The sequence below is a fragment of the Pteropus medius genome, unplaced genomic scaffold (assembly GCF_902729225.1).
Source record: "Pteropus medius unplaced genomic scaffold, Ma_sr-lr_union100, whole genome shotgun sequence".
NCBI classification, from domain to species: Eukaryota; Metazoa; Chordata; class Mammalia; order Chiroptera; family Pteropodidae; genus Pteropus; species Pteropus medius.
The window spans coordinates 49,304,714-49,330,484 of NW_024344378.1; the positions used below are offsets into that span (position 1 = coordinate 49,304,714).

Here is a 25,771-nt window from a genome sequence, read left to right on the forward strand (position 1 = left end):
TGGGGACCTTCTGGTTTTCCAAAGGTAACTATTTCTACTTCTTTGTGAACTTTTGGAGGCTCCATTTGAGTTTTAGAGCCAGGGGTTGACATAAGGACAGTGCATGGTCTGAATCTTCTTCCTCATGCCTATTTGATACCTGCCTTTAGGGTGTTCTGCCCAGAAGAGCTGTAGTTCATTCTGGGAAAAGAGAGATAAGGCTGGGTGCTGTCAAGTTTTAAGAAGTAGCTTGATATTGAGGAAAGAGCTTTAGATTGGGAATAAGGAGTCTTAGGTACAAGTTCCTGGGCTTGTCTGTGTGATCTATGATATATTCTGTTTCAAATATTCAGGGCTTCAGTTTCTTTTATAAAATTAGAGTCCTGGACTAGATAATGTCTAATACTTGTTTTCATGTTATCATTCTCTGATCTTTGGGGTGTGTATGTGTATGTGTGTGTATGCACCCACACACATGCAAGTTTTTCAAGAAAGAAAGATTAAGGATAATATCCCATGCACATTATCATCACCATATGTGTGTGCATTCCTGACGTAGCTATAGGCCCCACCCCTGCCATATGCTTCCCACGCTTGTCAGCCTGCCTGTCCTTTATTGCACATCACAGATCAGCACACCACATGTTCTCATGTGCATAAGATGCACTGACACAGGCTGACTCTATGCCTTGTTCTACAGGCTGTTTCTTGAGGAATCCTAAATCCAGCTGCAACCCCACACCTGCCTGGCTCTGTGAAGGGGAAATACAAGAGTAGGTTTCTATTCATCCTACACACATTTTGTGAGGCAAGTCATAAGAGGGCTTTGTGAGGTTCCTGTTCTCTGTATCACGTTGTAGTATCTTAGACCTGGGAGTCATGACATAATCGGGTAGCCCTTCTGAACCGGTTAGATAAATACCAAGGCTCAGGGAAAAGCAAACGAATTATCTTCAACCATCCAAATCGTAGCATCACCTGAGGACAAAGCATTAAGCTAATATGGTGGGACTCTAGAACATAGAACTAGGTTGAAAGCTTCAGAAAGGGTAGATTTATGGCTCTCTGTAGGTAGTTCCACAAATGGCCCTTTCTCTGGAGTGGAAGGGAGTACCTGTGAAATCATGCTTTCCCAGTTCCTGATGGGGTTCCTCATGGGTATGTATCAAGTTTTTCAGAGATTTTACCCCTTTTCTCATTTAGAAAAAGAAAAGAGTGCAGCTTGCTGCCAGTGTTCATTTAACATCACACATAGGAATGCTACATTTTCTGGGATTTGACATTTTTGGCAATCAAACTACCAAAAACAGAATGCTATAAATAGAATGATGTCATTGGTTTCCAAAGACTATCAATATACTAGAGTGATATGAAAATAATAATAAAAGCAAGATATTTTGTGGAAAGCTTTGGGGATGAGGTGAGGACTGTAATCCTCAAGTTATCTTGGGGTAAACGCTGCAGCCACAAGCACCACCGGTGCCTATTCTCAGGGTGAACGAAAAATGGGTTAAACGAGTGATTCAAGTCAGCCCTACCACTTCTATGTGAACTTGGGCAAGTTATTTAACTTCTCTGAGCTTTATTGTCCTAATCTTCATGAAAAGCTGTTACCTACCATGTTGTCTCTTTGAATCTCATAGTTATGAGATTCAAAGAAGTTCATGTTTGTGAGAATATTATATGAACTTTATATGGCCATATGACCATATGGAGACCATTCTTCATCTCTATATGATCACATGGATGGGCACACCTTTATAGCAAAGCTCTGCTATAAAGCTGTATACTGCCCCAGCCCAATCAATCCTACAAGCCCAGGACCTGGAACCAGTGCCAAATTCTCATTAAAAATAAATGTAACAATTTAACAAATTATTAAAGTAATTTTGTAATAAATTCTTAGCCAGTGGTTATGATTTGTGGAGAGTCAAGGACCCCTTGGAGGATATGCTCAGATTTCAGTGAAATCTCTCACTGAAAAAGACCAAACAGAAACAAAGCAAAAAACACTTCCATGTACATATAGACAATTTCGATATATAACTTCAAAGAGCTCACTTAGCAGATCCATGTGTCAGAGTTTTATAATCCCTGGGGTAGAGATCAAATAATTATAATAACATTTCTACCTCCGTGACAGAAGCTGTATGTCACTTTCTTCTCTTCTATTCCATTTCCCCAGTACTTAGACATGCACCCCAGTGGCTTTTGTTAGGGAATAATTGAGGAAAGGTATGTGTACCTGAGTGGATGTGTATGTTATCTATGTGTGTGCACTTATGTGGTACAGATGTGTGTGTTTCTACTATTCAATCATTCATTTCTATCTTTTAGCAGTTACAATATAGTAATTAAGCACTATTCATGAAGTAGGAGGCACAGTGTATCTCCTGGGTCGTAAATGTTTCGCTCACTAATGAACTGGACATGGGTAATCCCACTGCTCTGTTTTCTACTTGCCTGACTCCTTTCTGCAGGTTAATTTTGGTAACATATATTTTTCTCTGGCTCAGTGGGATTAGCTGAGAATATACAGATTATATCAACAATTTGATCTCCCTGGATACAATTTAGTAGCCCTGTCTACTTCAATCATAGCCGGGGTCACAACTGCTTGATCTATATTTTTAAACTAATTCCTCTCTAGATCATTCTTTCTGATCAGCACAAGGCAAAATGGTGAAATTACTGTTTCATATCTATTTTATTAGCATGTCCTTCAGATTCTCCTTATTCTTCCAGTGTAAAGGGAAAGAGTTCTAATTACTGTGCTACATACTTTGTGTTTATTTGCTAATTTATTTATTTCATTTTAAAATAAATTTCTAAAGTGAGCTCTAATATACTTACAGAAAATGCACAAATCCATAGTGATGACTTTATAAATTATTACAAGCTATCACTATCCAGATCTTAAAAACTAGAATATTACTGCTACTCCCCAAAATTTCTCTTATGTGTTATCCTAGATGTTAGTCCTTTTTCTGCCTGACAGGTGACCAACATTTAGATTTAACATCATAGACCAGATAAGGGTTCAAGAATTAATTTTTCATGAGAATATCTGAAATAACCTTTCACTCCTCACTGCTTTAATCATAAATCAATTGTTTGCCTGTATATGAGTTTATTCCTGGATTCTCTGTTAGGTTCTATTTATATACTTATCTCTTCTAGATAAATGTCACAATCTCTTAATTGCTATGGGTTTATAGTAACACCTAATACCTAGTCATGTAGCAATCTTATATTGGTTATTCTTGGCCCTTTGTATCTCCATACAAATTTTAAGAATATGTTATCTGTTCTAATAACAGCAACAACAATGGAAAACAGCTTTTGGGGTTTTGATTTCAATTGTTTTGAATCTCTATGTCAATTTGTAGAGAAATGTTGTGTTTACAATATGATGTCTCTCAGTCCATGATCATAGGGATCTTCTTCCACTTAATTAGGTCTTATTTAGTTTATCTCAATAATGTTTTATAGTTTGTATGTGTTATATATAGAAGTCTTATGCATATTTTAATAGATTTATTCCTATTATAATTTTTTCAAATGTTAGTTACTTTTCATTTTCATTGTAATTTCTTTTATTTATTTTTGGTGCTAATACACAGAGATAGAAATAATTTTTATATATCAATCTTGAAGCCAGGAGCCTTGCTGAATTTACTTATTTATCCTAAGAATTTGTAGTCTTTTGATTTTCCATATACGAAAATCTCATCTTCTGAATATAATTATCTTTTTTTTCTCATCCTTATACCTTTTATTTCTTTTCTTGCCTTATAGCATTAGCTAAGAAACCTCTAGTACAATATTAAATAGAAATGGTTTTGAAAGATGTCCTGTAATTTTCAGTCTCAGCTTTTAATTTCACAACTAGCTTTAGTGATTGATACATTATTTCTATAGCTACTCTTAATTGACTAGGAAAATCTATTCCTACTTCTTTAAGAGTTAAACTGAATGAATGTTGAATTTTGTCAAGTATCTTTTTTGTGCATATATTTAGATAATTTGATTTTCTTCCTTTATTCTCTTAATGCAATGAATTTTATTGATTTCTAATAGACTTTTTTTTTTAGCGAAGTTTTAGGCTCACAGTAAAATTAGCAGAAAGTGCAGAGTTTTTGTATACCCCATGTCCCCACATATGCATAGCTTCTTGCACTATCGACATCCCCCACCAGAGTAGTACATGTGCTACAAATGATGAAGCTACACATTATCATCCCCAATTCATAGTATATATTAAGATTCCTTTTGTTGTTATACATTCTAGGGGTTTTGAAAAATATATAATGACATGTATCCACCATGAGAGTTTCATACAGAATAGTTTCACTGCCCTAAAATTCATCTTTGCTCTATTTAACCCTTCCTCCCATAACTCCTACCAATCACTGTTCTTTTAATTGTCTCTACAGTTCTGTCTTTATGAGAATGTCATATAGTTAGAATCATACAAAAGGTGGCTTTATCGGATTGGTTTCTTTCAATTAGTAATATGCATTTATCCATTCACCTACTGAAGGACATCTTGATTGCTTTGACCTTTTGGCAATTATGAATAAAGTTTCTATAAATATCTTTATATAGGTTTTTATGTGGACATAGTTTTCAGCTCATTTGGGTAAATATCAAGGAGTACAACTGCTGGATCATATGGTAGGAGTATGTTTAGTTTTGTAAAAAACCACCAAACTGTCTTCCAAAGTGGTTGTGTTATTTGAATTCCCACTGGTAATGAATGAGTATTACTGTTGCCACACATCCTTGCCAGCATTTGGTGTTGTCAGTGTTCTGCATTTTGGCCATTCTAATAGGTGTGTGTAATGGTATCTCATTGTTTTAATTAGTAATCTCCTGACAACATATGATGTTGAACAACTTTTCATATGCTTATTTACTATAGTAAATGTATATCTTCTTTGATGAAGTGTCTATTCATATCTTTGGCCCATTTTTTTATTGAGTTGTTCATTTTCTTATTGTTGAGTTTTAAAGATTCTTTGTATATTTTGATAACAGTCCTTTATCTGATATGTCTTTTGCAGATACTTTCTCTCAGTCTCTGCTTGTCTTCTCACTGTCTTGATGAATTTAATTGAATTAAAATTTAAATTGGAATTGAATTTTAAATATTAAAGCAACTTACATTTCTGGAATTTGCCCACCTTGATAGTGTTTTATTAATACACAGACACACAAATATGTACACTCAATTTATTTGCTATTGTTACATGTATGAATTTTAAATCTGTGCTTATGAGAAAAAGTGTCCTAAAATATTTGCTTCTTGTAATGTTCTTGTCAAATATATCAAATTTTACTAGCCCCCAAAAAATTGGAGAATTTTTTTTATCTATTCTCTGGAAGATTTTATTTTAAATTGCTGTTATATCTTTCTTAAGTATTTGGGAAAATTCATAGCTGAATCCATCCAAATCTGGAGTTTTCTTTGTGAGAAAACTTTAAATTACAGATTTAATTTAAGATATATGACTATTCTATTTTTTATTATGTATTTTGGTAATCTATGTTTTTCAAGAATTTTTAAAATTAGATTTAAACATCAAGTTTATTTGTATAAAATTGTTTATAGTATCCTCTTATCTATTTTTTTCTAGGCATTGATCGATGCCTCTCTTTCCATTTCTGATATTATAATTTTGTACCTTCTCTCTTTTTCTCTTGCACACCTACCCTCACCCTAGAAACTCTCATATTTCCTCTTCAAAAACAAATCTAGGCTTGTTGATTATTTTAATGTATGTTTCATATATTTTATTATTTTTCTTTTTTCTTTTTCTTTTTTTTCTTTTTTTTACTATTTTTCTAGTATGTTGGGTTTTATTTGCTGTTCTTTACTTAAGGTAGATAATTTGATCAGTGAATTTTTTTTTTTAGCCTTTCTTCTTTTATTTAACAGTTGTATTTAAGGATGCAAATACCCCTGTAAGCATGTTGTTAGCTGTATCTTACAAGTTTTTTATGTCATATTTTTATAGTCATTCAGTTGAAAATCTTTTCTAATTTCCCTTGTGATTTTTTTGACCCTTGAGTTGCTTGAAGAACATTGCTTAATTTATCAATAATTAGGCATTTCTCAGTTATCTTTTATAAATAATTTCTAGGTAACTCTGCACTGGTCAGAAAATATACTCTGTTTTTTAATCTTTTCAGTTTTGCTGACTTTAGCTTTATAGCCCAGCATATGTTTAATTTGAGTGAATGTTGTGTGTTGTGCAATGTCTGCAGTTTTTATGTGCAATATTCTTCATTTGTATGTTTGAGTATGTATGTATATAATCAAGTTTCTTAATTGTACTGTTCAAAGCTTTTATAGAACTCGATTTTTGTCATTTTCTTCTTTCACTCACTAAGGGGTCTTTGAAACTTTCCACTATGGTTGTGGTGCTGTCCTTTTTATACCTTTTAGTTCTGTCAATTTTTGCATCCTGTATTTTTTATATTTTTTGAGATATATATATATATTTTTCATCATCCTGAACAGCTGACTCTTTTATCATTATAAAAAGTTACTTCTTTATGTTTAGTAATGTTCCTTGCTTTAAAGTCTAATTTGCATGATATTTGTTTACATATATCTTCTCCTATGGTTTGTACCTTTGTTATTACTTCTTCCATTCCTTTACTTTCAATTTCTCCTAATTCTTACATATAATATATGTATTAGCAACACATCATATTTTTAATCATTGTAAAGTCTTTATTTGAGGTTAAACAGGCTGTTTAACCTCTGACCTCTTAACATTTAATATAGATTCCTTCTGACTCATCCTCTCTTTTCCTAATCATCTCTTCAGTTGTGTCTAATCTGTTAAATACACCAATTCAATCCTTAGTTTAAGGTGTTATATATTTAGCCTCAAATTTTCACTTAATTCAGATTTATAGTTTTCAGTTCTTTGCTAAATTTCACTATTTTGTCCTTTAACATCTTTAAAATATATGTGATTGATATGCTCAAGCCCATGGGTAATAACTCCAATATCGGATCTCTGGTAGGTCTGAATCTTTTATTTATTTTTATGGATTTTGAGCTCTGGTAATTTGAAGCTCTGAATAGTGTTATTTTCCTCCAGAGAGTATTAATTTTGTTTCTAGGAGGCAGTCAGGGTTGGGAAAAATTACCTTAATCCAGTTAGTGATGGAATAAATGGGAAGCTGGGTTACAAACTTTATGAGGGCAGATCTATTTTTAGTCACCCCTTTAGCTGAGATATAGTTCTTCAGAGACCCATCTGAAAGTCCAGAATGTCTGCTTCAGCCCCTTCTTCTTGACATACCTTAAATCTAATTTTGTCCCTCAAGACCTATAAGACTGTTTGAAGTGTGGTTTAACCTCTCAGCCTCTGAATTGCAGCTTGGGAATTGAAAATTGACTCAAGGGAAAAGTGGCACTGGATGTTGGGCCCATGTCTCTGCACTTCCAACCTGTCTACTTCCTCTCTCTCCAGAATCTCATTCCCTCATGTCCTCACTGCCTTAGTGGCTCTGTTAGGACTTAAAATACAATTTCATATATATATATATATATATATATATATATATATATATATATATATATATATGAATTTTTTTTCAGCATTACTAGTTTTCTCAGTGAGAGTCTTGGCCTACAACCAGCTAGTCTACCTCACTCATCAAATTATTTTATTCACACTTTACAGAGCTTGAATTTGAGGCTAAATGATCTAGCTAAATAATTAGAATCACAAAAATAAAGGAACACAGCTCCACCAATTTCTCTCCTCTGTCTGTCTAACTATAAAATTAAACTTCTTTCTACTTAGTCCCCTATTTCATGTCTCACTCTTGGGTCATTGTCAAAGACATCTTGATAAAAAGTATTAATTCTTAAGCTGAAGGTCTTCCTAAGGAACACATACATTTCGCTAATAGAGCTATTGTAAAGGCTAGCACTCTTTGACAGAAATAGCTATGGCGGAAGAATAGAAGTGGTAACGTTGCTATAATTAGCTTGGCTCTTAGTAATACCATAGAGCTATCTACCAACACCACAGTCAACTTTGCCTTTGGACCTCCCCTTTTCATCTCAAATCTTGCTTTTTCCAATGCATTTATGGCAAATTGCCTCTTCAATAAGCTGAAGAATTTAACCATCCAACTTAACATTGCCCATCAGGTCAGCAAATTAAAGCCCTTTTAGAAAGTGATAATTTATTTTATCCAATAATGATCAAAAGGTAAAAGAGGTAAATTTCTTCCATTTCCTGCTATCAAGCAAGTAGGTAAAACTCCATGAAGCTGAAGAGTTTAAAAATATATAATTGAGACATTTATCAGTTGTTTGACCTGGAGAAATTCATTTAACTTCTCTTAGCCTTGACTTCTTCAACAACAAATGGAGATGACAATGACATGTATTTCATAAAGTTATTGGGAGGACATTCTAACTTGACTAGAATGGTTGATCCCATCGCTTCAGTGTCTGCTTTTCTTAAATAATGGACCTTAATCAACTGAGGAGGTATTTCAAGAAACTAATTACTGGAAATCACTTTCCTAGATGCAGAACATGAGGCCTCAAAGTGATGTGTTCAAGACCACTAGATCTGGGGATCCCCTGACTCCTAGGCTGGGAGGGAAGATGTTATGTAGTATGCCCTCATTCCCAAAAAGGAAGAATTAGTTTTCTCTCTAGTCTGTTGATCTCAAACCCTCTGGATGACTGGGAGGACAAGTCTATGGAGTTGATAACCATTATTTTCCTTTGTGATCCCAGTTCTTGGCTCAATATGGAGTTGTTTTCTGGTCTTCTGTGACTCCCTCCACTATTACATCACTTTCTACCATCACAACATTCCTTTCTGTTTTCTGAGATAGTACCAATGACTCTGGATGGCCAAAACTGTCTAATGAAGGTGACTTAGGACACTGAAAATCCAAAGAGCTCTCATATTTGAGAGTCTGGTCTGATGACACTGTGAATCACAGTCATATATTCATGTTGGGTTTTACTCTTCTCAGCCTATGTTTACTTACATCATTGACTTGTACAACAGTTTAAAACAGGGAAGACTGAAATGCTAACAATAACTGCCTTTCCCCAAATGTATTTTTTTTGCAAAGTGTCATCACCTTCATTTCTTATCATTTAATTATCTTACTGATCCTTTGAGGTAGACAATATTATTACCCATTTTAAAATGGGCAATTGAGGCACAGAAGGTAAACAATTTGCATAAGATCATAAAGCCAATAAACGATGTGGCCATATTTTCAACCCAGTTTGTTTTTTAGACAATACCATGGTCTCTTCACAATACTTTACTGTCTCTCCTAAGTACTTTGTTTAAGATATAAAGAGAGACTGTGCCTTGGCTAAGGAGCTATAGCAAGTATGATGGGTGGTTGAGTTAGGAGTAGATTTTAATGTTTATTAGCCCAACTCTTTTTCTACTGACATAGAATTTTTCTCAATTAGTATCTCAACTTTTGGAAATAGGTACTTTGTGAACCTCCCTATTTCAGAAAGGCATTTGAGATGCTGGAAATGAAGTTGCAATGCATTGAACTCTCTGACCCAAAACAATTTACAATTCTGATGTCTAAGAAGTTACCATTTCTACTGTACATGGATGGCCATCAAATCTTCTTAATGTCAGCATCATATTATATATGATTTAATTTAAAAATCAGAAAGGTATGAATGTCTTTATGACTTTGTTACCATATAAGCTATGAACATCAAAAATTCAAAAGTTTAAATTATTAGAGTATTAAATAAGAGAGAATTTGGACAACCTCAGTTTCTTGTTGTGCCTGTGCTTTTGTGTCTGAGCCAAAGCACTCATGTTACAAGACTAGGGCCATTTATGGAGCTCAGAAGTGTTTAGCAGTTTCTTCTTTTTCATTGACTTAGTTCTTTGCTGAAGGACGATCTAGGAGTCAGCCTATGTTAAATTGCAGTGATGTCTTGAATGGCTTCTTTACTCTTCCATTAAAGCTCATAAACGACTCCCAAAATAGAACGTATATCTAGAGCTTAAGATCAGATGCTAGCCTAGGCCCATTTATGGAAATTGACTTGAGTTTGACTTCACGATTACTCATCATAGATCCATATACCTGTTGTTGTTGTTGTTGTTGTTGTTGTTGTTGTTGTTGTTGTTGTTGTTTTTCCAGGCCCCATGTTAACTGTAGCAAGGCAGGAAGACTCAGGGACTAGAGCTCCTCATTCTGGCCTTTCAGTATGAGACACACCTGGGTTGAATAGAGATTATAAATGAGCTAAGGTTTCAAAGAAGAGAATGACTGACTAGCTGTGTACCTTAGCAATACATGAAACTTCTAGCATGTGTCTGATGGGAACGCTTAAATAACCTGATATGTCTGAACAAAGAAACCCCATGCAGGGGCACTAAATCTTAGTAAGATAAGGTTCTGCCAGTGAGACCAAGAGAAAGAAAAGGGCAAGGATCTGAGAAGGGGTTAATTGAAGGTGAGAGGAAGTTTTACTCTGTTATCAAATTGACCCATTTGTATCTCTTTACCTTTCTCCCTTGAGTCATTCTCATTTCACTTGCTGGGAAATGGACTGAAACTTGGTGTTATATGGAAGAATAACCATGACAATTACACACACACACACACACACACACTCACTCACTCACTCACTCACTCACACACACTACAATGGCATGCCATCTCCTTTCCTTGAGTTCTGAGAAATCCATTAACTAGTTCTTTCATTGTTCAGGAAAATGTAGAGAGTTAAAAAAGAAAGTTATAGCCTCCAAGCCAAAGTTGCATTATTTTTTCAAACAACCATGATGTCATGGACTTACCTCACCTTAAGTGCAGCCAAGCGAATAATGTGTACTGAGCTTTCTATCATGTACCATTATAATTAGCTCTGTCAGGTCTTAGCCCTGCAACCCTCATGCAGATAATATGATAATATGTCTTCATAACCAAGTGACCTTACATGCACAATATTTCTCCCCTTATGAAGATTGCATGTCAATAAAGTAATTGAGTCTCAGAGGCTGCAGCGAGGGAAGATTTAGATGATTGGACATGCAGAGCAGTGATGTATGACCATTATTATTCCTCTTGTCAGGGAGGCGCGTACAAGCGAGGATGGCCAGAAGATGACAGGGATGACGAGTTGCGTTTCATTAAAAAAAATATTGCTGTTAATCACCACTCGATTCTTTTCAAAGTCACTGAGGAAAGAAACTCTTTTTTCATTTTAGCTCGCAATGAGCATCCAAAATGAGAGCACATCATGAGGTTTCTAGCCTCAGTCTCTCATGTAGTGCCTTTCTTCTGTTACAAAGAGGCTAAATTAAGATTTTAATGAATAGTCAGCAATGGGGGCATGGGCAGGCACCACCTGACTTTCCTGCTTAGGGCTCCAGGTGCAGAAGGGGCACCTGCTGAAGACGAAGTGCACTTTCTCTCATTGTTGAGAGAAGCATGCTCACGAGCTCTATAAAAAGAAAGCAAATGTGAGAGAACCAAATCGGAAACAACTATTTTTACTGGAATTAATTTGTTTGGACAGTTTTAACACTTGGAACATTTATATGTCCATACTTTATACAAGCAAACATGCTGTTTTTCTAGCTGTAAATTTATCTTATGATATCATAACAGCTGGAAACTCGTAGCCTGGTAGGACTTTGTTTCCTATTTAAACAGCTTGAGAAATGTGTCGGAAATAAGGTATATTTTCCTTATTTCTGTGTGCTTCCCTAACTCCTGTTGTATTAGGCTACCCTGGGAGTGCTGGTAGCATTACTCAGGGGGTGTCAAGGCCCCAGGATTCCTGTTAGCCTGGCATTGTTAATTGCTACTCCTTTACAAGCATTCCTCTAAGTGCTGAGAGCATGCTAGAGCTCCTTCCAGGGGTGTTAGAGAATCTTTCCAGGGGAAAAGAAAGCTAATAGCATCTTTTGTTGGCAAAGGGGCTTTGAAGTCTTTAAATCTTTGTTCATAAGTAATTGACTAAGATCTAACAGCCTTGAAGGAAAAGAAGCTGATGGAATCACTTTTTAGTCATAGTATTAGCCTTATGATTTATGGTATAAAATTAGCCTCTGCATCCTCTCATTATGGGTGCTGAGTGATTTCTCCAGGCCAGCAGGAGAGAGTAGTATGGAAGTGAGCGCTGGGTTTGTGGCTCATCAAGCTCTACCATTTTCTTCCTAGGGAGCCACAGTGAATGCTTTCGGGAGAGGAGATGTTATTTTTCTTTTATTTTTTCTACCCCGTAAAAGAAAAGGCCAAACATAAATAACATGAAGGAGCTTGAATGTTCAGAGGAAATGTAAACCCATACATGACCCAAGAGTGGCAGTGCAGAATACAGTTTCAGATGGGGTCATTAAGTGATTTCAACTTCCTCATTGTCCCACAACCTTTCACCTTCCCTGCAAATCCAAGGCCAAAGCTTTCTGTTGTTTCTTCTATTGAACAGTATCTGAAGTAGGGATTGTATCTATTTCCCCATTTGGACAGGTTTTCCCGAATGAATTCAAAACTACCTAATACATTTCAGGGACACTAGGAGACAGATGATTCCAAGAGTCCATAATTCCAATTCATATGCTGGCATTGAAATTTTACAAGTGCAGCTTCATCTCGTTAGTTCAAGGCTTTGTTTGCTGATAAAAACCACAACTCTCCCTGGGAAAGCAGATTAACCTGTTATCAGTTATTTACATCTAGGTGAGAAAAAGGATCTAAATATTTTCTGAATGCTTTAAGAGAATAAGCAAAATAATAACTAGGTGTCTTGGAGGTATGTATATAGGTTTAAGGTGGGATGATCCAAAAAGGGACATAGATGCAAAGAGGACCTAACACTGGGATCTTTATGCCATTGAAACACAAGTTTGTTGACTTCACAGTTTGTTTGAGCCCCACCACAGCTCAGTTCTCTCTTCAACCCTCTACACCAGGGGGCCTCAACCCCAGGGGTCATGGACCAGTACCAGCCTGTGGCCTGTTAAGAACCTGGTTGCACAGCAGGAGGTGAGCAGCAGGCAAGCAAACGAAGCTTTGTCTGTATTTGCAGCCGCTCCCCAGAAGTAGCATCACCAACTCAGCTCCATCTCAGATCACCAAGCATTAGATTCTCATAGGAGCACCAGTCCCTGGTGCCAAAAAAGTTGGGGACCACTGCTCTATAGTCTTTTTTCCTAGATAGCAATAGTGTTAAGAGCACAGACTTCAGAGTTAGGCTGCATGAGTTCATATCCCAGCTCTTCCACTTACCAACTCTGGGACTTAAGAAAGGTATTTATCTTTCTATGGCTCAGTTTCCTCATTTTTAAGAGGAAGAATAATAGTACCTTCCTCTAAGGCTGCTGTAAATGTAACATTCTTAGAATAGCACCTAACAAAGTGTTTATAATTGTTACCAATTACTATTATCCCCAGTTGATGACCAATGACGCCTGCCTTGTATCTGTCATTGGTAGTGGTGGTGCTAATGATGATGATAAAGAGATAATATATCCTAAATATATCACATATATTGGGAAATATTTCTGGTACATAACTTCCTTTTGTAAAACTTGAGTCTAGGCTGATTGTTTTCAATCCTCCCTGTTCTTCTCTATTTTATGCCCACTATGTATAAAAATAAAAGCTGAACTTTTCAAACTGCAGTGGGAGTGGGTCGGGGACCCTGCTCATATGCCCCTCCTTTAAATATTCTGTCTCCCCATAGACATCCACAAAGCTCTAGGGCCATTGATGACAAAAAGAAAATAAAATGGGAGAGAGAAGATAATTCTAACAGGATACATATCACCATTCTCTTCCTCCAAGTTCTCTGTCTCCTATGTCTTACCCAAAACAACATTTGGGCTAGAAGGGAATTTAGAAATGATCTGTCCTGTGTTTTTCACACTGAGCTTCATGGAGCACTAGTATTCCAGAGAGATGTGTCAGTGATGTCAGGAAAACGTGGGTGGCCCAGCAGGACTGACCTCTGGCTTCGGCCATCTCGGTTCCATTTTAATTTATTTTCTATACTGGTGCCATATGGAAAATATAACTTAACAAAAATTATTTATTGCAAACATAACAACAACAGAAGGTTTTAAGATCAGTGATCTAGTCTATCATATTCATTTTATGGATGAGACCCAGGTTAGGCTTAGCTCTTGTCTATGGTCACTGTTAGATAGTCACAGACTCTAGCTTTAAAAGACCCTATTCTTAAAATTGTTCTTTAGAATTTTGGCCTTACCACAACTGTGCCTCTATAGGGGCTTCCAGGGGTTTAAGGCTCTGATATTGACCCTCTCTTCTCCTTCACACTCTGGATGGTCTCTTGAATGAATGTAGCATTAATACATGGTTGCTATGGCAATTCAGCATGTGTGTCCACCAACCCAATGACAGCTCTGAGTGTAGTCACAAAGGCCCAGGAAGTAGGAACAAAAAGATGAATGAGGTGCTGGAGGAATAAAAGTGAGAGGTGAGGGGCAGAAGTTGAGCCACATTAAATTCAAAAGTGCAGGTGAAAAACCCACTGTAATTCTGCACAGGGCCTTGGTCAGCAAAGGGAGATTGATATCTCCCAGCTGAATGGAGCTCTGGCATGAGGGATCTAACCGTTCCATCAGTAGGGCCTGTGCTCCTGCTAACAGGTATCTGTGTTGATGGGCACCCCTGCCTGGAGCCACCAGCACAGCAGCTTGAATTCCTTGTCCTTTATTTTCATCTCTTCTCCCTGTTTTCTGTCACTGTGTCATGTCAAATCATTGTCAGGTGGCAGACTGCACACCTCCCAAGTACAAAGGTATCAGGTTTCAGGACACAGACTGAAACGAATATAATAATGGGAGCCAGAACTAGGCAGACCACTTATCAGGCAAGGAAACAACTAATAAGTGTTGTTAGTGGTTTCTGTGGGGGAGGCCCTGGAGTATATTTCTTGGACAGGCAGGTGTAGCATGGCCTGTCCTGGGGTCCAGTTACAGACATGTTTGTGTGATTAGTATTGATGCCTGTCACTTTGTGGCTGCCAAGCTGTTGATTCTGTGAAAGACCAAAGGCTCTGGTTATCTGGTAATCAACACTGCTCTCAAGAAAGGCGCTGGGGACACTGGGGAAACAGAAATAGTCTTTCCTGAGGAGCGACCGAGGCCATGGATCATGATGCTGGTTTGTGTTTTCCTTTGGCACAAACCTTGCAGCAGCCTGTTTTTTACCTGCATTGCCAGGTAACCATTCTTATTTATCATAAAATCAAATTCTTAACCACTTAGAGTGAGCTGGTCCAAACTCTCTGTCCTGTGATAAACACAGATGTAACTAGGATGACTTGTGCAACAGCATAGGAAATAAGAATGCTTTTGCATACTGAGGCAAAAATTCAATCCCTTGCCTCTGAAAAATTTTCAAATCCAAATGTGTGGTTGATGCTTAAGCTTATTATTAATCCCACTCTACCTCATCTGTGCTAAAGACTTAAGTCTCTTTAATAAGGTAAAAATTAAAATCCAAAAGGATTAGTAACAGAAGAATAAAAAATATAATTCATTTCCTTGCATAATTAATTTTCTTGATAACTGCTGCGTTCTCAACTCCTTTTCACTTTTCTCATTCCAGACCTTTAATATCTTATTTCTCTAAAACATCAATGCCCTGATTATAGTGAATTCTGAACAGACAGCCCCTCCTGCCCACTGAAAAAGACAGAACTCTTGGGCTTTGTTACAGTTTTAATCTCTCTGTCTTTCTCTCTTCTCTTCTTCTTTCTTTTCTTTCTTTCTATTCTCTTCTCTTCTCTCCTGTCTCTTCTCTTCTTCCCTTCCTTCCTTCTCCTCCTTTCTTTATCTATTCATTTTTCCTTTCGTTCTCTGTAAAATTGAAAAGAAACTAGATTATATTTTTCTATTTTAGTTATGATAAATGAGAATTAAGCCATATGATTATTTCCCACAAAATACATCACACTTGGTTAACCTTTTCCTTCCTTCCTTCTTCCTTCTTCCTTCCTTCCCTTCCTTCCTTCCTTCCTTCCTTCCTTCCTTCCTTCCTTCCATTTTTTCTTCCTCCCATTCATCCATCCATCCATCCATCCATCCATCCAATAAATTCTGCTGAGCATTTATCATCAGCCAGTCTCTGGCTAGATGTTCAGAATATAACAAAGAATAAGATGAGATCTTCATCCTTAAAGAGGCCGTTATCTAGTGGAAAAAGGAGACAATTGGTACTTGGTTTTGAATGATAAAGATGTATATACATGGGCGTGTGTATGTATGTGCATGCACACACAAAAGCACACATTCATGTGCGTGCACACACACAAACACACACATGGGAAAACATAGTTGCCACCTAACTTAAGTGTCTGCTTGGATTTTGAGTTCTTCATTCATTCATGGATTAATTCAGCAAATCTTTACAACCTGCTGATAGCCAGGCACTATGTTAGATGTCGAGTTTATAAATAAGACATACACCCTTTTTTGTTCTTAGGCTCCTTATGAGGAGCAACCCAGAATGAGTCTACCCCGATCTTTCTGCCCATGGACTGGACCATCTTCTGGTAGTCTATTTAATTTTATAGATAATTTAAGAATCTTCTGTGCTATACATTTATTCCTAGTTATCAAGGAAAGGAAGATATCATCAAATATTCACTTGCAAAGGAATTTAGAGATTATCTGGCTCAAGCCTATCTTCTGCAAATGAGAGTTCTGAATCTCTAGTGGAGTTACTTCTCTAGATCACATGGGAAAGCATTGGCAGAACTACAACTTGGCCCTTGGCCAGACTAAGAAAATTCTTCCCAAGTGTGGCCTCCCAGCGCCACCAGTGTCCTCACTCTAAATTTCTTTTTTTATGAGGCCCCAGAAGCCACATGATTTCATTTAGGCCACCAGCAGATGACTCAGTGACGGGAGGATGTTGCGTGATACTTCTCAGAGCAAAGGGAGAGGCTACCTGCAGGTAAAGGGCTAAAAAGGCAACTCAAGCCTGAGTTAAAAGCCATTACACAAGTCAAGCACTTTACCTTCCTGCTCTTCAGAAAGGCTCAAACAAAAAAAAAAATTCAGGGGAGATTTAATGCCCAGGAGCAGCCGATTACATTTTGATGTCACACTCTCTTCTATGGGAGGCTCTGTACTGTCACCCTTGCTCATCTTGTTTTTGGTGAATACTCTTCACCAATTATCAGAGGGGCTTATTCTTGACTCATCAGTTTACTAGGCCACATCAGTTCTCAGAAGCTGTTATTCAGAAGCAAATTCAAAAATAAATAAAGATTTCTCTCCCATGTCCTTCAAATATTCATCTTTCTGGCAAAAGCAATGGGGATAAAAAAAACTAAACAGACGATGAAAAGAAATTATACTCTAGATGGCTTTTTAGGCCTTGGGAGAAACTGAGTTGACTAAGCAAATACTTTGACTACTGGGATATTAGTTATTTTCCCAATTTTTACTTTAATCTCATTTATTGCAAACAAGAGAAAGTGTCAGGCTTTAGTTATATTGGAACATCTTATCAGTTCTATATGCTGAGAGGAACTTTAGATGTGTTGAGTCACTGCCTCTTTGGTTTCATACCACACAGTGTCTTTAATGTTCCCACTTTAGAATTAAATTAGCTAATAGGTGTGGTAGTAGAATTAGGGAAATGGAGGCTAGTTTCCATTCTCCCTAGCTGCTTAAAGATATATAAGGAGAACATTAATTAATATTTTGTTTAATTGAAAAATAAGCTTGTAAAGAAAATGCTCTATTGCTGTTGGGCCGTGAACGGTGAAAGTGAAAAAAGTGAAGCCGGGTTTGTGGTCCTTCTGACAACTCAGGTCACTTTGGATTTTGGCGGAAGGCAGGATATGCCCACTGCAGGGATGACTCTGAACTCCACTGCCTTCCCATTTTCTGTGTGTTTTAAAATGGGCCCTTGTGCACTGAGGTGGAACAAGCAGTGTGTTTCCATGTATACTTCTTGTGACTTGAGCTGCTGAGTGCTGGTGACAAGACTGGCTTTTGCACAGGCACCTCTGGACCCTGTGTGGAGAGCATCTGTGTTTAGGGAAGGGAAACCGTCCCCCAACCCCGTGCTCTTTGCTCCCAGACAGACACTCACAGTTGCCGGGAATAAACAGGGAGATTCTGAATCTGTCTTGGGTAGTCACTCACTTTATCTTTGGCAATAGAATGTTGACAAATATTCAATACAGTTGAGTGACCTTCTGTAGGTCAGAGCAGGCTCTGTTCTGATCGAGTTTAGAGAACTCATAAATCTGGCCAAGCCTTCAATTTGTCAGGTGGACGATGCTTCATTAGGAGAGACTACAGCCAGAATGAGGGCCCTTGTGGGCCTGTGTTCTCTCTCTCCACATAACTAAGCTGCAGCTTCCTCCCACTCCTCCAACTGGTGTTCATTGGTTTGTAAGCACATTTTCTTCTCTTTGTGGACAGAGCTTTTGGGTCAACTCCTGTAGGATAGCAATGGCACAGAGTGGGTGGTGTTTTAATCTTAGCGATGGGCTAATTACCTTAAACTTTCACAATCTAAATACAAACATACAACATACAACATACAACATACATACATACATACATACATATATATATATATATATATATATATATATATATATATATATATATATATATATATATACATACGGCAGGCAAAAATAGCTAAAAGAGCTAGAAGGAATTTGAGTTTGAAAAGTTAGACTGAAAAAGATTTTGGACTTTAGGTCCAGATGGTGGAGCAGGTTGACACTGTGTTCACCTCCTCCCATAACCACCTCAAATTACAACTAAACTTCAGAACAACCATCATTGAGAATCACCTTAAGTCTAGCTGAACAGAAATCCTATAGCTAAGGATATACAGAAAGAGCTACCTCAAGACTGGTAGGAGGGGCTGAGATGTGGAATAAGCTGGTCCCGAGATGTAGAATAAGCTGGTCCCACACCTAGATGTGCCACTTAAAAATCAGGAGGAATATCTCTAGGTTGCAGAGTTCCCAGCCCCACGTCAGGCTCCCCAGCCCAGGGTTCCAATGCTGCGAAGAGAAGTCCCCATAACCTCTGGCTGAGAACACCAGCGGAGAGTGTGGCTGAGTGAGAGGAAAAGCAGCTGGAGTCTCAGGGGTTCTGCTTAAAAGACCTGGGCACGGACTTACTGACAAACTTACTTGCTCTGAGCTCCAGTACTGGAGCAGTAGCTCGAAAGATACTAGGAACATACAGGGAGGAATTAAATTGTATGACTTCAGGGTAAGGGCTAGATGGGCACCTTTGTCCCAGATGGAAATGCTGGCAGAAGCCATTGTTCCTTTATTGAACCCTCCCACCTCCCAGCCTATATATGCAGGTGGGTGCCATAAATGAGTCTCTATCAACCTAGCTAAATTGTTTGCACTGCCCTGGTAATTCCCTGGGACACCACATCACCCAACTTATAAGCCCACCCAAGCTGCTTCCAGTGACTTTTCCTTACAAACAACCTGTCTTGGCTCATGCTATGGATTTTCTTAAAATCTCTCAAAGGTTCACAAATCCCCCAAAAGCAGCATATGGCCTCAGTATGCCCCGTAGCCCTTACTAAGCAGCCCAAGCGCAGCACTGAAGGCAGCTAGTCTCAGTTCGTAGCTGGCCTCTCCCAGTCACCTCCAAGCCATTCAGTACAAGAAGCAACCATCTGCAGATCACTTTAAAACTTGTACCAAGTGACCCCAGACAGGACACAGGCAGTGGCTGACCTTGGCCTGCACCAGAGTCCCCCCTCCCCAAAGAGGGCCTAGAACCAACACACCCAGTTTCCAGCTTCAGGCCAAACCAGAGTATCATCCAACTACCTCCACAAACACACCCAAAGGGCAGAATCAGTAGGCACCAGAGCCCCGCTAAAGCAAATCTTGCTCAGTAAGGTCAGCCCCTACACAGCAGCTCCTCCACTGTAGTCACGGCCAGTTCTCACAACCAATCAGCCTGAGGGTCAGTTTCTTCCATTGACATGCCAATAGCAATCAAGGATCAACTACAACAGGAGGGCACACACAACCCACACTAGGGAAACACCAGGTGACCAGGGAGACTCTGCCACTAGGCCCCACAAGACACCTATTATATAAGGCCACTCCTCCAAGGCTGGAAGACATAGCAGCTCCACCAAATGCACAGAAACAAACATAGGAAGGCAGCCAAAATGAGACAAATCTGTCCCAAATGAAAAATCAGAACAAAACTCCAGAAACGGAACTAAATAAAATGGATATAAGCAATCTACCAGATGCAGAGTTCAAAACACCAATTATAAGGATGTTTAATGATCTCAGTGAGAACTTCAACAAAGAGAAAACATGAAAGTAGAGATAGAAAACATAAAAAAGAATCAGTCAGAAGTGAAGAATAAAATAACCGAAATGAAGAATTCATTAAAGAGAATCAACAATAGATGAAGCAGAGGATCGAATCAGTGATCTGGAAGATAAGGTAGCAGAAAACACACAATCAGAACAGAAAAGAATCTTAAAAAGAATCCCCAAAATGAGAATACTTTAAGGTCCCTCTGAGACAACATCAAGCATATCAACATTCGCCTCATGAGGGGTGCCAGAAGGAGAAGAGAGATAGCCAGGAATTGAAAACCTATTTAAAGAAATGATGATGGAAAACTTCCCTAACCTGGCAAAGGAAATAGCCATACAAGCCCAGGAAGCACAGAGGGTTCTAAACAAGATGAACCCAAAGAGGCCATTATAAATGAACCAAGGCACATTATAATTAAAATGCCAAAGTTTAAAGACAGAGACTCTTAAAGGCAGCAAGAGAAAAACAGTTACCTACAAGGGAGCTCCCCTAAGACTGTCAGCTGATTCCTCAACAGAAACTTTGCCAGCCAGAAGGGATTGGAATGAAATATTCAAAGTGATGAAAAGCAAGGACCTATAACCAAGGTGACTCTACCCAACAAAACTGTCATTTAGAATCGAAGGACAAATAAAGAGCTTACCAGACAAGAAAAAAACTAAAGGAGTTCATCACACCAAGCCAGTATTACCAGAAATGTTAAAGGGACTTTTTTAAGAAGAATTAAAAAATTAAATAAAAATGCGAATAATAAAATGTCAATAACTACATTATCTATCAACAATTACTTTAAATATAAATGGATTAAATGCTCCAATCAAAAGACATATGGTAGCTAAATGGATAGGTAAATAAGATCCTTACATATGCTGCCTATAAGATACTCACTTCAGATCAGAAGACATACACGGACTGAAAGTAAATAGATAGAAAAAGATATTTCATTAAAATGGAAATGAATCACTTTTCAGCCTTTGGCTAAGATCAAGTATAGTATCTGCTCTTATCAGTTTAAAATGGAAATGAAAAAATATCTGATGTAGCAATACTTATACCAGACAAAATAGACTTTAAAACAATGGCTATAACAAGAGATAAAGAAGAACCCAGTAATTCTACTTCTGGGTATTTATCTGAGGAAACTCAAATCACTAATTTGAAAAGATATATGCATCCATATGTTCATCGCAGAATTATTTACAGTAGCCAAGATATAGAAGCAACCTAAGTGTCCATCAGTAGATGAATAGATAAAGAAGAGGTGGTACATATATACAATGGAAAATTACTCAGTCATAAAAGGAATGAATTCTTGTCATCTGCAATGACATAGATGGACCTAGAGGGTATTATGATGAGTATAAATCAGACAGAGAAAGATAAATACCACATGGTTTCATTTATATGTGGAATGCATAAAACAAAATAAACAAACAAACAAAACAGAAACGAACTCAGAAACAGAGAATGTTTTAATGGTTACCAGATTGGGGGAGGATTGGGGAGCTAGGGGAAAAAGGGGAAGAGATTAGGAAGCACAAATCGGTAGTTGCAAAATAGTCATGGAGATGTTTAGTATAGCATAGGGAATATATACACCAATAATATGGTGTAAGATCAGTACTAGATTTATCAGGGTGATCATTTCATAGTTATATAAATGTATATTCACTATGTTGTGCACCTGAAGCTAATATAATATTACATGTGAACTGTAATTGAAAAATTAAAAATAATACTAAAAAATAAATAAAAGAGTGAGATATTGGTCCCCACTCAGCTGGTCTTATTCTTCTGTTTAACAGTTTAGCAGACCAGATAACAAAGGATCTCTTTGCAGCTGTTTTTCTTCATGTTACAGAATTTTATAGCAACAAAGGAAATTGGAGATTATCTTTACAGATGAGGAAACTAATGTCCAAAGAAATTAAGTAACTTTTCCAAGGTTAAAGAGATATTTGTTTCTGTAGTCAAGATAATGGTAAAAGTTCTCCTAATGCCTTAGTTTTTTTTCTCTCTTTTTAAGTTATCTTTTCGATTCCTACCCTATGGAATATTTATTGCAGACCTACTGTGCTCAAAGTTCTGAGTAAAGTTTTCTGGGTACAGGGATCTGAGTAAATCATGACCTGTGAACTCAATTGATGTGTGTATACCTTGTAAGGAAAACAGACATGCCAACAGAAAGATGAGAGGAAGATGCACAGAATCTGGTGACATTAGCACCAAGCTCCAAAGTGTGGCAATAAAGTGTGAGGGCAGAGGAGGCAGGGTAAACCTTTTGAGAATGAGTCACAAGAAAGCAGAATGCATGCATTTGCCACCTTTCCTTACCTACCTTCAGATGCTTGTTTGATTGGACATTGGTAATCACTGATGCTCACTCTGGGCCATTCCTCCACCAAATGCATTACTCGCTTCCTTTATTTGGTCCTCACAGCACCATTGAAGAGGATTCCACCACTAATTTTCAATTGAGGAAATGGAGGATCAGAGAAGTTAAGCGATTTGTCCAAAGTTACCCAATTAGTCAGAGGCAACGATCTATTCCTAATGGTGCTTCACGTTCCCTTAGTGCAAAACAATGATGTCCTTGAGGTCATGTGTTTCCAGAGACATGATCAAAAGGCAACATCACAGTTTAGTCCTGGGTATCATTTGGCCACTCAGTGCTCTTCATGTTTAGATTCAGGAATTTCCTTGCTTGCACAGAAATGGATACACAGTGGGGCAGGGCCAGGTTGGGCTTTCAAAGCAGCGCCGCACTGAATAGGGCTTCAGACGGTTTCAAGGACTCTCATCAGAGGCTCTTTGTGCATTTCACGGTTGGTAGAGCTTTATGACTCCAAAGAATCCATTATTTGTTTTATTTATTTCAGACTTGCAGCACTAGGCTTTGCTTTTTCTTCAAACTTGCAATGCTTAGTGCATGATAGAATTATTTTCATTTTTCTTTTTCTTTCAGAGCCTTGGAATCCTGTTAGAAATTTCTAGTACAAGCATTTGAGGGAGATACTAGTACTCAGGTTGGGCATCTGGGAGAGATAGACAAGCTTTTATTACAGCATGGAGGATGGGGAGATTACCTGGCCAAGTATCATTTCAGGTTGTGGCAGAAAGAGATTAGCTCCAATTTATCGCCACTCACATTTTCCTCTTTTCCCCCAGTTTTCTGGTGTCATGGAAATGATATTTGTGAATCCCAGGGGCCTCTCACAGTGGTGTCAGTTTAGAGATCTTCCCAGATACATCTAAATGTGGACATAAAATGTAATGGGAAGAAATTGAAAAAATATCGGTTTCTTGATTCTTTATTACTGTAGTGTTAAGAAAGCTATTTCTCATGCTGTTTCATAAATTTGAATCCAGGTATATGTGTTAATATGTATTCAGATGGCTTTTGGATGACTCAAACATGAAGATTTTTAAATAAAGTTTGCCATTTTCTAGCAATTCATAGTGTATACTTTATGTTTTAACTCAGTATTTGATTTTAAAAATATAAACAAAAGTAAAAGTAAAATTAAGTTTTGGTTGCTAACTCCATTAACATTTGACCTAAATTAAATTTGAGTATGACAGAGACAAACATTCAAATTTTTCTCCCAGTAATACTATCTCTGTGATACAAAAGCACACAGGTCAATTTCAGACTCTAAAAGGAATTACTGCAAACCTCAAAGAAAATGCTTTTAATTTCATGGAAGATTTTGTGAGGCAGGAATGCTCAATGGGACATTTTAATGTGTGACATTAGCTTGTTTCCTAGTATTGCTAGTAATTTTACTAATTAGGACCAATTACATCATTTCTGCCTGGGTTTGGGATATGTTGTTGTTCATGCATGATCTCTTCTTCTGATTCAGAAACACTGTTGTCCCCTTGCACCGCTCCATTCTTACCAGCAAGAGGGTCTAGTTGGAAGATATGGCCAATGAAAAGGAAAGATACTGTCTCTAAAAGAGATTTCTGAGAAAGAATTTAGTGAGCTCCCTAATCTCATTCAATTGGACGGAAACCACAGGACTAAATTCCTCTGATGAACCTCAGAATTAGACTCTTCTCATGTAGAAGACATGAGGGTTAAAAGTAGTGCTTGATTCTCACTGTTGGATGCAGGCTCTCAAAGCATCGTGGCCTTATTCAGCACAGCAGAGAGGTGCCTACAGAGATGACAATAGCAGTGGCAGTTGTCTGTGGTTGATGCAGGGGTGTGGGTGGAAATGTTTTCCCACAACAGAGTGATATTTAAAAATCTCAGAGGCAGAAAAGCAGCAAGCATTTTGTCTTCTGAATGGACTCTGGTCAAAAGGGAGAGGTCCTGAAACTATAAGCTGCTAAAGAATCCCTTGGGGAAGTCTTTAAAAATCTTGCCTATTGCCTACCAGAATCTCTGATTCCCAAGATCTGAAGTAGAGCACATGAATTCTTCTCAATATTGGAGTTTTATCATGAGTTACAGTTCTCAAACTCAAGTAATTGACTCTCTAAATAGATAGTTAAGTTAAATATGTAAGAGCAGTTAATGAATCCCATATATTCCATGAATCAGTGATACCAAGGTTGTGATAGGTAACACTTGTGCATACTAAGGATGGAAAGTGAGCAATGCAGTCTAGAAAGGCCTCTAGGAAGAGTTACAATTTGGCCAAAGCTCATTGACCATGTAAGATTTAGATGATGTCAGCTAATATTGAATGGGATGAATTGTATCATTTGTGGACAAATTGACTAATTAACTATAACTCTTCTAATAGCTGAATAAATCATCTTCTATAGGCATGATTCAGGATGAGTAACAAATTGAGAATGTTACCTGTCACCCCAAATGGCCCCCATTTCTTTCCTATCGCATCTAGACACAAAATAAGGTCAGCTCTCTCCTAGATTCACTGAATTCTTAGTTTTTTACTGCATTATCTCTAACTGCCTTTATAACTGATCTTTGACAAGGCAATCAACTCCATTTAGTCTTATTTCCCTCATTTATACAATAGGAGGGTAGTGGTGGATGATTTCAGATACCTTTTAGCTCTAACATTCTATCTGACCCAGCCGAATACTTCTCATTATTATATGACTGGAAATAGGCCAGGTCGAATGATATCTCTTCAGGCATAACCATCAGATACAGCTGTATGCTGTAAAGATGGATATTATACTGTTCAACTTATCATCATTAGTTCCCTAGTCTTAGAATGGGAATGCACTATAGTTCATATCTGTCATAGTTAGTATTTGGAAGTTTCAAAGTATGTGAGATTATTCACATATTTATTCCTGTGTACCACATATGCCATCCAACGTCTTCCCTTCATCATGTGTCTATGACAATATATGGAACAGAAAATCTCCATCAGCTGACTCTGACAGAAGTGTATTATTTACAGTGGTGTCAGAATGTGCCGCTTATAATT

The 25,771-nt window shown here is 37.6% G+C and overlaps 1 protein-coding gene and 1 pseudogene across 6 annotated transcripts in view; both read left to right on the forward strand.

Moving 5' to 3' along the window:
- LRMDA (leucine rich melanocyte differentiation associated) overlaps positions 1–25,771 on the forward strand; it is a 993,794-nt gene that overhangs the window by 870,357 nt on the left and 97,666 nt on the right. The window lies entirely within an intron of this gene.
- On the forward strand, positions 21,314–21,428 carry LOC120609755 (uncharacterized; annotated as a pseudogene).